This window comes from Engraulis encrasicolus, chromosome 2, assembly GCF_034702125.1.
Source record: "Engraulis encrasicolus isolate BLACKSEA-1 chromosome 2, IST_EnEncr_1.0, whole genome shotgun sequence".
In the NCBI taxonomy this organism is placed as follows: domain Eukaryota; kingdom Metazoa; phylum Chordata; class Actinopteri; order Clupeiformes; family Engraulidae; genus Engraulis; species Engraulis encrasicolus.
This window is the reverse complement of record NC_085858.1, coordinates 1,904,835-1,920,323: the sequence shown is the minus strand read 5'-3', so window position 1 is coordinate 1,920,323 and position 15,489 is coordinate 1,904,835. Positions and strand designations below refer to the sequence as shown.

The 15,489-nt window shown below is 42.9% G+C and overlaps 1 protein-coding gene and 1 long non-coding RNA gene across 2 annotated transcripts in view; both read right to left on the bottom strand.

The window, feature by feature from the left end:
• The window catches only part of LOC134465748 (receptor-type tyrosine-protein phosphatase F-like), a 101,822-nt gene that overhangs the window by 55,501 nt on the left and 30,832 nt on the right, over positions 1-15,489 (bottom strand). The window lies entirely within an intron of this gene.
• LOC134459891 (uncharacterized) lies at positions 9,462-11,012 on the bottom strand. The gene is made up of 3 exons (XR_010036894.1): positions 10,956-11,012; positions 10,648-10,727; positions 9,462-9,564 (listed from the first exon to the last, which is right to left on the bottom strand). It is a non-coding gene; the product is annotated as an uncharacterized LOC134459891 (long non-coding RNA).

Sequence of the window (15,489 nt, the reverse complement as noted above, 5' to 3'; positions counted from 1 at the left end):
ATGTCGGTGGCTGGATAAAACAGACACAGGTTCCCACCCCTGCTGTAGGCTACAGAATGTATTGAACAAGCTTGCTATTGAAAATTAGAAATTAAAATGTTGGCTGAGCATGGAGCAGGCTGTGCAATTTGCCACAAGCCATGACGTGAATTTCATTGCCATAGTAGGCTACTGAGTACTGAACATTGGGTTTTTTGTTGTTGTTGTTTAACAGTGGTTCCTTCCAGAAGCTGCATGACATTGGTAGGGCCTATGGCTTGACCAACTCGGCAATGCAATACATGCAATTATCTATGGAAGTGCTAGCTGAAGCAATTGTAGCCTCCCCCCATGTCAGTATCAATGACGTCTGGGGGTCTCTTCTATGACTAGTCCGGTTTCAAAAGATTGGAGCTTGTTTGAAAACTACCTAATGCAACATAGGCTAACTACTTTCCAAGCATACAGTTTAAAGGTGCTTGGACACACACAGGAGGCGTCAGGACCCTGTTGCTGGGTAGCCTATGTGTGCGACAGACACAATGCCAAAGAAGCTAAAAGCACTAGTAGCCTAAGCCACAGATAATTATGTTGCCAACACTGGACTTCATAAAGGGACAGAGGGGGCAAACCTTTCGGCAAACTTCGCACCTGATTGTGTGTGACTCCTCCATATCGGTCTTCACAAGAAAGAGAGATTGCGTCCTTCTGCTGCCTGCCTGTGCTGTGGTTAGATCCACGTTGTTTTCAGTCATTCCTGGCGAAGCCTGATTGGTTGGCAGTAAGCGATGTTTTGATTGGCTCTCACCCTATGACCCCACCCCCCCCCGTCAAAAGAGGGCCAAAATTCGTAGACTTGTAAAAGCAATCCACACTTGTGTGCTTGCAGCTCCGAGCAGGAAGAGGTTCGCACAGCATGGCAAAACAGATTCACATTTGTACACACTCCTACTGCCACACAACTACAAAACATTTATACAGGTACGTTTTTTTATTTTAGGAGATGCAAAATATGTGTGCAGATCTACAAAATTAACCTGCAGATGCAAAATGTTTATCCACAAATACATTGTATCTGGCACGTATGTGAAATTATTCCGCACATCTGAGTTTTATTTCTGCAAATACAATCTTTATGGCCTTGTTCTAGTTCCATAGTATGATAGTATGGGCACAGTCAGAATGAGAATGGGAAAAGGCATAGTCAGCTGAGTAACATTTGGCGGACTACAAGATGGCAGGCTACAACTGGAGAAACTTGCACAGGACAAATGCCTGTAGAACCCTTGTGGGTGGCCTATATCCCAGGACGGATAATAGGCCTAACTTGTAGTGAAGCGGGTCAATAGACAATAGACAGGCTGCATGATGGTCAGAACACACACACACACACAACACTAGTCGTGGTCACTCCATTAGTTTCTATTGTATTTTGTGTACTTTGAAAATGCAAAACACAGTATTTTGATAATTGATACAGTTATTGTGATGTATTTTGTATCTTGTGTATTTTAGTGCTGGGTATTTTGTATTGTATTTGGAAATGTAGTTGTATCTTTGCTCACCTCTGATTTTGTTGTTTGCAGAGCTGTGTTACTGTACAATATCATTGGGACATTCCCATGTGTGCATTTCCTGGTGAACCAGCAGCCTGTAACAGGCTACTGGCACACTGCCCTTTCACGCGTCTCCGCAGGCGGGGTTTAGTCAAAAGATGCTTGCACGCGGTTGGAGCAACCTCATATGAATGACATGACACTTCGACCACTCACGTTGAAGCTTTGTGACGTAGGACGTGTCGTCACGTAAGCGCCGTCAGGTCGGGAACCAAAACAGAACAACGTCCTTTAGAAAATCAACTTGAGGTATTTTGGATAACACCGCTGAAATTGCTGCTTCCATCCCGACGCATGATAACTCCTCACACGCCGCCATTACTGTTGTGATTCAGGGAGGGGGCGGGCACAGCCGAACTACCCTGGGGGAGGGTGTTGCGTTCGATAAACGTCATACCCACTGAAATCCCTCCCTACGATCCTGATTCGTCGAGCTGCCCCGTTTATTTCGTAAACGGAGGAGGAGAGCGAATCACAGGTGCACCAGAAGGTTTGTGTAGCCCAGCCCCCTGGGCGTCAACACATAGCTTCTGGTTCACCAGGAAAATGTGTGCAGGCCTGTGTTACACAATGTCAATGGGAGCTTCCCATGTGTGCTTTCATTATTTAATATTGTTAATAATTTCACTAACATGAATAGTTAACCACTTAATCCTCAGTAGAATTCTATAGAATTTTAGCATGTTTGCACTGCGCCGACTCCAGGAGTTACTATTCCTCCTCACTTTGTCCTAAACTAACATGCTTGGTCTTTTTAGAAAGCTGAGACTCTGTGCAATGTCACTAAATAGTCAGAATAGCTATCTTATTTACTGTCAAAATAACACATAGACGTAAACTTTTTTTTTTCTTCCACGCGCAAAAAAACATATGTAAACAAATGTGAATGTAATCCACTGTTACAGTTATTATCCCTTGGAAACACAACTGAACACTTGCACCAGGTCTTAGGAAGCAATGTGTAAAATTTGGCTTTGTCAGCATGAAGGACACTCTTTCTGCAATGTTTTATGTAGAGAGATGTCCAGGCGTTTTGCTCAGTTCCCTTTAGAATCTTCAAGAATAACATTCCACACACGTACGTAGTTTTGTTTACATTTAGACCGGAAATGCTGAAAATGCTAAAGTTGAAAGTTGACACGACCGTAATGAAATGTCTGGTCGCTGGTCTGTAAATTGATTTCAATTCTGACAACCATCGAGTGTTCATGACAAACAAATGCACACACAAACGTGTGGTATATGACATATATCTTTATTAGGATGGCTCTGCATCAAAAAGTTTGCTCGTATGCAAGCGTTTGACAAGCTAACCGGATGTCGGATTGAAAAGTGAATGGGCAACAATAAGAGTTGCTGGATTGAAATAGCATAGCATCGACATGTTGAAATGCTTTTGGAAATTGCCGACATATGTGCTGAATCTTTTCCATGTTCACCACAGTCGAGTGTTCCTTATTCCTGAAAGAGGCGCAGCCAGACCAAATTATAGTGTAGCATTCATTGGGTGGCTCATAAATCAAGAAGTATTGGTCGTATTTACATACCGGTTAGCATTATGCAACCGGAAATACCTTAGGGACTCATTGCCGGTCGTGAATCTGCCGACAATAAGCAATCAAAACAACAATACGGAATTTGCTACAGATAAACTCCGCAACGCGTTGGCTTTGCCCACGGCGTTTGCTTTGTATGAGGCGTTGTATATACTTGTAAAATGTTTTTTGAATAAAATAGTGTTTATATTTTATTTCTTTGGACTCTTGTGAACATTTTGAGACCCAACAAACAGCGTGAACTCATTGATAAGGGTACACACAATGGCGATGTTGATGAAGCTCAACAAGGGAAACGGGATATGCCGGAGGTATTTTGACCAGCGTCAGACAGGATAATTTAGATAATATAGAAAATACTATATATTGATTCTGTGGATGATTTATTTGTGCAGTTTCGTGAAAAAACAAGCTTTTAAATGAGGTGTAAATATGACAGTTATTTAATTCGAAAACAATATGGTTTTATTTAGCATAATTAAGAGGGAGATGAGTGTGATAGAATCTCAACCCGCCCGCGGGTTTTGACAGTTAACTGGTTAAAAGTCAGAAAGTATTTTAAATTGATTCCCTGATTGAAATCGAACTCGTAATCATGCTTCAAGGCCAACTGACTTAACCCCTTAAGACGCGGCTTTATACATTTGTTGTTTCCAGTATGGTAATGACCAAGTCGTGGTGCATTACTAAAAGGCCTGTGTTGTGTTATAGCACTGTAGTGCTAAGGTAGGTACATTTCAATGACTATTACAGCGTACCACTGGAGGTACGGTGCGCATTAAGGGCCTACCTGCTAGACCATAATTGCCGAAGCTCAAGCTGCTGACATCCACATCCTGTCATATGACCTATATAGATCCAATTTATACGGCCTATATAGTTCCAATTTATACGGTTCAAAGAATTTGTGGGCAGCCGTGGCCTTGTGTTTAGAGAGTTGGCCTTTCAATCTAGGTATTACAGGTTCGAATCCCCCCTGACCTCTCCCTACATCTCCATCCACGGCTGAAGTGCCCTTGAGCAAAGTACCTAACCCCACATTGCTCCAGGGACTGTAACCAATACCCTGAAAGATAATAACTGTAAGTCGCTTTGAATAAATGAAAGCGTCAGCGAAGTGCAATGTCAGGTAATGTGTTACTTTTCCAACTTTGCTAAGATGTAAATTTTCATACCATGTTCCAGGAAGCATGAAACAAAGTAATTGTCCTCTCCACATTGGGGATTGAACATATATCCTTCATGTTCCAAGCTCAGCCATTTAACCACTACTCCATGATGACCCAAGCCACAAATTTGACATATAAACCATATTTACCAAGTTAACACTGTTCAGTTTGAGTCAACATCCCTTTTAATGATTCGTCTCAGAGTACTCCTTGTTAAGCATTTGTTAGGTATTAAATTATAGTCAAGCCTCTTTTAATCATCAGTTAAAACCCTTGTGCCCTGCCCCAAGAGTGAAAACATTCATCGTTAGACTGACTGGAAGCCCTGTGGTGTAATGGTATACACAATTGACAGCAATGGTGTGAGTAATGGGTTCGTATCCCTGGTGGGCAGAACTAGCATATCTCTGGTGGGCTGAACTGGGCACACAGAGATAGAAACTTGTGCTGGCATATCTCCAGTGGGCAGTTCTGGGCACACTCAGTGAGAGACTTGAGCTGGTGTATATCCAGTGAGCAGAACTGAGAGAGACTTGGATTGGTGGTCAGAACTTGGCATGCAGAGAGACTTGAACTGGCATATCTCCAGTGGGCAGCTCTGGGCACACTGAAAGAGAGACCTGGACTGGCAAACAGATCTGCTCACACTACAAGAGAGACTTGGACTGGCAAGCAGAAATGGGCACACTGGAAGAGAGACTTGAACTGGCAAGCAGAACTGGGCACATTGAAAGAGAGATTTGGACTAGCATATATCTGGTGGGCAGAACTGGGCACACTGAAAGAGAGACTTGAACTGGCAATCAGAACTGGGCACACTGAAAGAGAGACCTGAACTGGCAAACAGAACTGCACACTGAGTGGCAAAGAGCCACCAGATGAGTTTCATCTGAGTGGCAAAGAGCAGTAGCAGTCTTCATCCCCAAGGAAATGAACTCCAAGGACATCAGCCAGTTCCATAGCATCGGCCTACTAAACGTGGAAGGGAAAATCTTCTTCTCAGTTCTAGCCAGAAGAATGACCCGCTACCTGCTTGAGAATGGCTATATTGATACCAACTGTCAGAAAGCAGGTGTGCCAGGATTCCCTGGATGCGTAGAGCATTCCACAATGATCTGGGACCAGATTCAGAAGGCAAAGTGGGAGAAGACTGACCTGCACGTCATCTGGTTTGACCTTGCCAACGCGTATGGATCAGTTCCGCACCAACTGATCAACTACGCCATGGACTTATTTCCCATGCCCACCTGTATCATGACCCTGGTAGCGGAGTATTTCAACAACCTGCAGATGTGCTTCTCCATACAAGACTTCACTACTAGGTGGCAACGGCTTGAAGTCGGAATCGTAATGGGATGTGCGATTTCTCAGATACTGTTTGTAGCAGCATTTGAAATCATTCTCATCGGTGCAAGACGCATGGTCGGAGGGATCAAACTGCCAAATGGTCAGAGGCTTCCCCCACTAAGGAGCTATATGGACGACGTCACCTCCCTCCTTCAGACAGCAGCACGTACAGCAAGACTGCTGAAGAGGATGGATGAGCTGATGTCATGGGCCCGAGTGAAGATCAAGCCCTCTAAGTCTCGCAGCCTGTCACTTAGGAAAGGAGTTAGGAACGACTGCACCACCTTTCTTATCGAATGGGAAAAGATACCACTTCTTGCCGAGCAACCCATCAGAAGCCTGGGGAGGCAGTACACCACGGAACTATCTGATAAAAAAATGGGGAAGACCGTCATGAAACAGCAATTTGACGGCTTGGCAAGGATCGACCAAAGCCAACTCTCTGGGAAGTACAAGGTTTGGTGCTACCAGTTTACACTCTACCAGAAGGTAATGTGGCCCCTGAAAATGAGCGAGATCCCCTCCTCAACCGTGACTAAGATGGCTGGGAAAGCCAACTCATTCATACGAAAGTGGTTGGGGTTGCCACGTGGCCTATCTGAAGCTGGCCTCTTCGGAAGAAATGTGCTGCAACTACCACTGAAGTCACTACAGTTGGGCTACATGCAAGAGAAGGCGAAGTTGGTCCTTGAGCTTCGGGAGTCCACAGACGAGTCAGTCAGGAAGGCTAACGCCAGGGTCCTGTATATATTAATCATACTGGCCCTCATTTACCAAAGCAACGTATGATGAAAATACAGAGTACATTCTTTTCTACGACCGGTTGGCATTTATCAAATCTCATCGTTAAGCGCAGGAAAAATGAAATCCGTACGACTACTCTCAGACGGTGTACGCCGAGATGACTACGGTCACCAACTTGAGCAGCAGTTGTAGCGCAACAACTCATTAAGCCTATAATAAATATGTGGCCTAGATAATTACCTCCGCCAAGGAGGTTATGTGATCGCCTGAGTCCGTGTGTTCGTGTGTGTGTTATCAGCACCTTGTATGTTCGCTGCCATTTCACAGCCTGCCACAGGGTGGCGGGGTGAGCACTGAGGACCAGCGAATATTCCACACCACACGAGTTTGCCTGTGCCATTCTCAGCAAATTAAGGAACAGGGAGGGACTCTCTCGTTTGCCTTAGGTTGATAATGCTGTCAAATAAATTGGCGTTGGCAAAAGTTCACAATATTGTTGCGAGATGGACAATGACCCCGCAGAACGTTTAGGTTCACAATGTTGTCGAATTAATTAGGATACCGTTGGCAAAAAATGACTGTAAGTTCACAATGCTAGTCAAATTCATTACACCCCCTTCGCTACACTTCAAGTTATTTGCGAGATGGACAGGGACCAGACGCCCGACAGCATGCATGATGCCCGAGCACCGGCGAATATTCCACGCCGTGTGCCAGCGCCATTCTCAGCAATAATGAACAGTAAGGGACTCCCTGCGCCATACTCTCTCCTTTGCCGCCATCTCTAATACCCAACTGCGATTCACCTAAAAAAATTGCTCATAAGCAGCCAGCCTAGGCTACACCCTCGTTGTTGAGGTTAACAAACAATCCTGTCAAATTACTTACCGCTGCCAAAAACATGTGTGAAGTGTAGGCTAAGTTCACAATGCTGTTGCAAGATGGACAGTCACCCCCCGCAGATTGGGCTGACAATGCTGTCGAATTAATTAGGCTACCATTGCCAAAATATGGAATTTGTGACTGTGTTAGTTCACAATGCTGGTTAAATTCATGACACCCCCTTCGCTACATTTAAAGTTAACCCCAAATTCTATATAAATAAGGTTTATAAATATAACCTTCATGACTTTCACTTTATATTTGTATAGGCCTACACAATCACAGGTGAACTAACAGACCAATTAATCGAGGACATGGTAGTCTAATTGTAAAAAAGACCTATATATAATTTGGTTACAACTTGACTTAAATTCACTTAACACTTAACACTTAACACAACAAATATGTGTCTAAAAACAAACTGAACTTCCTTGGCGGAGGTCTGCACACTGGGTGCATTTCTAGTTACAACATATTTTTACATTATATATTTTGGCTATAACCCAACTTCTACCTGTTTGAAATGGTGCAGCCTTCCTGGGACCGCTGCGTTAATTTGACATACTAGGTCAACAACTGCAAGAGACTTCTAATTTGTGATTTGACGTGATGTGTTAATAATTGTGCAATAGGCCTATCAGCCGCGTATTCATCCCATCATGCTTCTCCCATCCAGTGTGCCCCATCATCAATGCTTCACCCATCACTGGGGTCCCTCACACCGGGGTCACCAATCCTGGGGGTCCCTCACATGGAATTACGGATCACACACAATGGGTATGCTTCCGATAGCCTCTCGGTAGCCATCCCCCTTCTGACACCATTTGTAGCGAAGGGGACCATTTGTAGCGAAGGGGAGTAGAGTTGCTCAGCTGGGACTTGAACCCAGATCTTCTGTGGTAATAAAAGGGGACTCTGACGGCTACACCAAAGAGCCAGGCTCATTGGTGTGACAGTCAGAACACACCCACAACCCTAGTGATGGTCACTCCATCACACAGCCTTCCCCTTCGTCACACTCATGGTGTCCCTCACGCAACTTCCCATCATGCTTCTCCTATCCAGTGTGCCCCATCGTCAATGCTTCACCCATTACTGGGGTCCCTCACACCGGGGTCACCAATCCTGGGGGTTCCTCACACGGAATTACGGCTCACACACAATGGGTACGCTTCCGATGGCCTCATGGTAGCCATCCCACTTCTGACACCATTTGTAGCGAAGGGGAGTAGAGTTGCCCAGCCGGGACTCGAACCCGGACCTTCTGGGGTAGTAAACTGGGGACAATGATACTCTATGGGGTAGGGTTATTTTTCACTGTAGTGTAACATAATGTAATGTAATGTATTGGAAGTGGGGTAATGACAATAAGTGTAACGTACAGACTGGACATGTTCCAACTGCTGCAATGATTTGCTACAGTTTCCTGATTTCAAAGAAAGTAAAGAAAACACTGAATACTCTGCTCCATGTTTTATTTTGAAGTAACGTTTTGTCCGTCTGGCCTTCTCCAAACTTACCAAACAACCAACATTCAATGAGAAGACACTAAAGGGCTTGAAGCACTCAGGAGACTCTGCAAAACAATATTACTCAGGTGCTCATCTGTACCGGGAGAAGTGTAAGTCCAAAAAAGGAAAGAAAAAGCAGAGGCACTCTGAGATTTGAGAAAAATGTTTTAAAAGCCTTTAATTTAACATGGCAATTCTGTTTTAAAAAACATGGGCCCAACATCCAATGTCTCTTTATATTCACCCCAATTAGTGAACAGCTGCCCCCCTAGAGTATAGACCTCATTAATTGGTTGATCACCCTTAATGCTTAATGCTCTGAGCACAAGGGTCACTCGTTGGCTAATTAGTCCTCATTAGGGGTGACCTAGGGTATTTACATCATATTTGCACATGTTTACAGCTTGAAATTATAACATCAGTTCCATTAAAATATTAGGCCTATACAATAATGCAATGTGTGTATGTGTGTCTTCATGTCTCTCCTGGCCTCCTGACCACAGCAGTGTGTGTGTTTGTGCATGCGTGTGTGTTCATGTCTCCCCTGGCCTCCTGGCCACAACAGTGTGTGTGTGTGTGTGTGTGTGTGTGTGTGTGTGTGTGTGTGTGTGTGTGTGTGTGTGTGTGCGTGTGCGTGTGTGTGCGCGCGCGCCCGCGCGTATGTGCGTGTGTGTGTTCATGTCTCTCCTGGCCTCCTGACCACTGCCGTGACCTGTAGACCAGACGCCTGTAGCCCTCTTGCTGTCAGCACGGCCTCAAGCTGGGGGTGGACCAACACAGAGAAACAGCCAATCACAGGGGTGCATTATATAACCATACAGACCATAAAGAGCCAATAACAAGACCTAATTAATATAGCCTACTGTAAAAACAAAACACACAGTGTAAAGGGCCAATCAGGAAGCAGCACAGCAGATGAACAACCAATCACAGGACAGATTGTAGATGTAGACTATATTGATTCTTTAGAGATGAACAGATGAACGTTTTTGATTAAATTTGTTGGTGGCGAGGACGAACAAATGATAGATAAAGCCATGTAAATCCAACATGCACTCTCTTAGACTTAGTAGTGGAGCTTGCAAAGCTGCACGGAACCACAAGGGCCTGAGGAGAGTCAGGCTAGGACTATGGGGGAACAGTATGCCCATCATGGGGATGTTACCATAGAGACTGTTGGAGCTATAATCTTTTCTTTTGAGTAATGCCAAAGTTAATGGTTAATTCTGTTTAAAACCATGGTTTTATGATTATTTTGGTAGATTAATTATTTGTATTTTTATAATGTGGTAATTTTAATAATAAATTATTCTAGTTAGGCTATTTGTTTAGTTAATTGTTTTGCTTTATAGATTTAGTCATTTTCTTTGATTTATTTACTAATATGATTTGAACACTTGGGGGTAGTAGTGGGCACAAGTACACCTGTATATAGGTATAAGTAGGTGGTGATCTGTGTAGGCACCTGGGTGATGGGTATATGTTTTTTTTTACCAGCGCGAGAGATGCCATGTGTTTGCTCAACTGGAATAAAAAACAAACCACCATGAACTCAAGAATTTTGCCTGGAAATTGGACTTTGTCTTGCCTGCGCACATTACCTGTTCATGGTGCCTGAAGTATTCCGTTTGATTTGCTTTATTTAAGTTTAATTTGATTTTGTTACAGTGTGCAATAGTCACTTATGGAAATACATCTCTCTCTCTCTCTCTCTCTCTCTCTCTCTCTCTCTCTCTCTCTCTCTCTCTCTCTCTCTCTCACACACACACACACACACACACAGACACACACACACACACACACACACACACACACACACACACACGGCACTCAGAGAGCTTACCTGTTTCAACACCTCCTCTTGAACGGCAGTTTCATTTAGCCCCAAAGCTGATGCCTTCAGAAGCAACCCCACAACGCTGCCTGTGGATAACAGCAGTAATAATTATAATAACAAAAACATCAACAACAAACAACAACAATAATAATACTGATAATAATTAATCTCTCACTGATGTGAATTACTCTCTCGCTCTCTCTTTCTCACACACACACAAACATACGCACGCACGCACGCACGCACGCACGCACGCACGCACGCACGCACGCACACACACACACACACACACACACACACACGCACACACCTACTTGCAGTTGTTGGAGCAGGTGTTTGTGTTGGTAGAGTTCCTCTTGAGCTGAGGTCTGTGGGAAGGTGAGGAGTTATTTCATGCATTCATATACAAATAATACAGGAGTTGCTTCATGCATTGATATACAGGAGTTACTTCATGCTTTCATATACGAAAGTTACTTCATGCTTTCATATACAGGAGTTGCTTCATGCATTCATATACAAATAATGCAGGAGTTACGTCATGCATTCATATACAATAATACAGGAGTTGCTTCATTCATTCATATACAATAGTTACTTTATGCATTCATACAGTAACTTCATGCATTCATAAGAGTTGTTAAGTCATGAATCTATATGAGTAGTTAAGTCATGCATTCACACAGTTACTTCATGCATTCATTTAGTTACTTCATGCATTCATATACAGTAGGGTTTAATCCCGGGACCCGGGATTCCCGGGAAATCTGATCAAAACAATTTCCCGTTTCCCGGGAAAGCCATGACGGGAAACCGGGAAAAAAAATAAGTGCGTGTCTATTTGTTGTCCCAGCAACATAAGCAACAGTGCCATCTAGCAGCGGTAACACTTCAGGCTCATTTAAGCAGCAGCAGTAGGCTACAGGCCCATTTCAGCAATGTCTGAGGTGCGCGGTTGACGTAGCCTATTATTTCATCCGCAACCGCTTCTCAGAATTTCTAATCCACCCGCCCTAATGTTTTTTCTCCAATTTCCAAAACCGAATCCACCCGCCATCCGCCTATTAGTTTTTAGTATTTAAGATGCCTGAGGCACATAGTCGATCGTCTTTTTCAAGCAGTGCAGGTCATTTACATCTTGCCAGCCCATGTTTTAAAAAAATCTCTAACTTATAGCGATTCCCAACTTGTCTCCACCCATCGCACAACGTGAAAGTTGAAACGTGTGGATGCTTTAATGCAGCCTAAATTTTAACAGTTTAAATACATCCAGTCCAAGCAGCACAATCGAAACTAGGCCTATTGGCTATCTAGCTTACAAGTTTGGATGGTATCCAATAAGACGAGTCAAGTGTCTTGCGAAGAGTGCAGAGAATTACGTCGCGCGTGTGTGTGTGTGAGCGAGAGAGGGTGAGAGAGGGAGCGATTCCAAACTTGTCTCCATCCATCGCACAACGTGAAAGTTAACGTGTATGCTTTCATGCAGCCTAAATTGTACCAATTTTGCCTCCTCTCCAAGCAGCACAATCGAAACTATTGGCTATCTAGCTTGCAAGTTTGGCTGGTCTATCCAACAAGATGAGTCAAGTGACATATGTCTTGCGAAGAGTGCAAGCGTCGCTTTGTGTGTGAGCGAGAGAACCAGAGAGAGAACGAGAGAGAGGCGCTTCCCAAAATCGCTCTGCAGAAAGGGCAAGGCGATGTCTCCAAATATTAGACAAAATGCAGCTTATTTTAGTTAAGTAGACATCAGGAAAGTATTTTGTTTAGTTGCAAAGCCGAGCTGATTGGTTCATATTGCTCTGAAAGACACTCAAGTCTATGCCTATATTTTAATGGGTTTATTATGCGCGCGAGGTCACCTAACTGTAGTGACGCCCGGTGCTATTACCAGAGGAAAACGATAGCACTTGGGCAAACGGTAAAGTCAGTTTAGCCATGCATACCTGCCTATGATGAACCAGTTTTCTTGTTTGAAAAAACACTCTTCCTGGCGCTAAAGCAAACTGCCATTTCTGACTGACCCAGATGAAATCCCATGCACGGAACTCCACTATTGAGATGACATCGCATAGGCTATTATTTCCTACCGCTTAGCCGACAGTGAAACATTGCTCTCATGAAGCTGGCGGTAGACGTGTAGCCTATATCCACAGGTGAAGGACAATGTGCCATGATTTTGCGCACAACCTCAAACACAATTCCTTAATGGAAAATAGCCAACCCACTGTTGCATCAAACTTATAGGTGAAAGTCGTGAGCTCCACCAACAATCCACCGTCATTGATAAGCGCTGCATGCTGCGCACAGGCTATCATCTTACACTTCATTATTATTGTGTTGGTGGATAGGAGAGCTTAATCTTAATTCCTTTCTCCCAATAATGATACAAACAGTAACAACTTACAAAATGCCAGTTTGGGAGGAACAGTTGAATTATAGCCTGTACATGACTAGATCGAAAAAAAAAAAAAAAAAATCCGGGATTTCCCGGGATTCCCGGGAAATGGGCCGTCAGATCCCGGGATTTGATTCATGCCATTTTCGGGAAAAATATTAAACCCTAATATACAGTATATCACGAAAGTGAATACACCCCTCACAGTTTTTGCAGATTTTTGAGTATATCTTTTCATAGGAAAGCATTACAGAAATTTCACTTTGACACAATGATTAGTGGCCTTTTAACAACTTATTTAACCGCTTAAATTTCTTGCTTACTCAGAAAAAAACAAAATACAGCCATTAATGTTTGAACATGTACTCACAAAAGTGAGTACACCCCAGATTAAAATCCGGTAGAGAAGGGGCTGTGTTGGCTCGAATCGTCTCGAAATGAAACGAAATGAAAAGGGATGAAAAGGGAGGTCATCAGTGTGCGTTTCATCCTTTCTTTGCATTGAACTTTTACATTTTGAGTCTGCATCTGGCTTAAATAGATTGGTGTGAGATTTAAATGCAATCCGGAGAATATCATGATCTGCTTCAGTAGTCACAGTGCATGTTGACATGCATGTTTCTTTTAGGTGTATTTCAGATTGCCAATGTTGACAGCATTCATGCATCCCCAAACCATGTCAGTCCCACTACCATGCTTGGCTATTGAGAGGATACACTTTTTTTTGTAAAACCCACTTGTTTACCACCACACATACTTGACACCATCTAAAGCAAATGTGTTTATCTTGGTGAACTGTGAGGGGTGTACTCACTTTTCGTGATATTGTAGTTACTTCATGCATTCATATACACGTAGTATACTTCATTCATCTACAAAGTGGACTCCAAAAAAGTTGGGACACTTTGTATTTTGTGAATAAAAGCAAAATGCTGTTGTTTTCAAACATTCAATTAATGCATAATGTGGACAATAGCACAAGGTCAACATATCAACTGTTAAACCCAGGCAAAATTATTGTTTTGAGGGAAATATGTGTTCATGTAAAATTTGACCCTTGCTGCAAATCTCAAAAAAGTTGGGACATGTTGTGATAGTTGGATAATTCTAGTCACGCACCCTCCAGGTTACACAGAAGATTAATAATTCAGCTTGATTTAGTCAGTCTGAAAGATAGGCCAATGGAGTGCAGTAGTACCTAGGCTATGGTCTTCTTTCTCATGTGGAGCGTTAAAAACTTTGTTCATCTATATGAGTAGTTACTTCATGCATTCATGTAGCTACTTCATGCATTCATATGAGTAGCTGCTTCAGGACACAGCTCTACCTGCACAATATGCCAAATCACAATGGGTGGGATGCACAAGCTGGTAGACAGTGTATCCTCCAGGACACGCCTTCACCTGGTTGGATGGAGGAGGGAAGTGACAATCATCATCATCATCATCATCATCGTCATCGTCATCGTCATCATCATCATCGTCATCAATACATAACTATCATTACATCATCATAATCATAACCATTGAAATACAGTAATTACAAACCCCAACTCCATAGAAGTTGGGACACAAGGTAAATTGTGAATAATAAGAAAGTACTGCCATTTTCAAAACGTCTGAGTGTTTCATTAGATGGAGAGCGACACGAAGAAAACATATCAGCCATCAAAACCAAAATTATTGTTTTGGGGGATATATGAATATGATAAAACAGCACGTCTCAAAAGAGTTGAGACGGAGACAATAAAAGGCAGAAATTGTCGAGGAAGACTAAAAACAAAAGAAAGGACAACACTCTACAGTTAAATACATTAACCGATGAGATGAATTAATATAAAAACAGTGTTAATTCCTATCTTGGATATGATTTCACCAGCTTAAAGGGACAGTTTCGTCAATTTCAACATGCAGTTGTAATGCTCACACTACCCTGGACTTGTCAGTGCCTGAGATTTTTTTTTCTTCTTCTTCAGCCGTTTCCGAGATCCTGGTCATTGTAATGGGGGCAGCTCTTTGTTTACATTTCAAAAAAACATTTTTATTTATTCCCAAAAACATCCAAAAGTTTATAAAACATCAGCAGACAACTAGCAAACAGCAGTACCTTTTGGGAAAATATTTGGAGTTGACCTATGTTTCATTTTTTAAAAATGTAAACAAACGCTGCCCCCATTAGAATTGCTCATATCTCGGAAAGGGCTGAGCCGAAAAATGTGGCATCACCAGGTACTGACAAGTCAAGGGTAGCGTGAGCAATACAACTGCATGTTGAAATTGACCAAACTGTCCCTTTAAATGGTGGGTGTATTCCTTGTCATGTTTTGCAATGTTTTCCTTTCTGTAGTCCTTACAATGTGACTGGTCTTGACCACAAGCCGACCATTTTATCACCTGGTTGCCCTTATGATGGGGTTAAACAGTTAAAACATAGAAGAGAATGCAATTTGG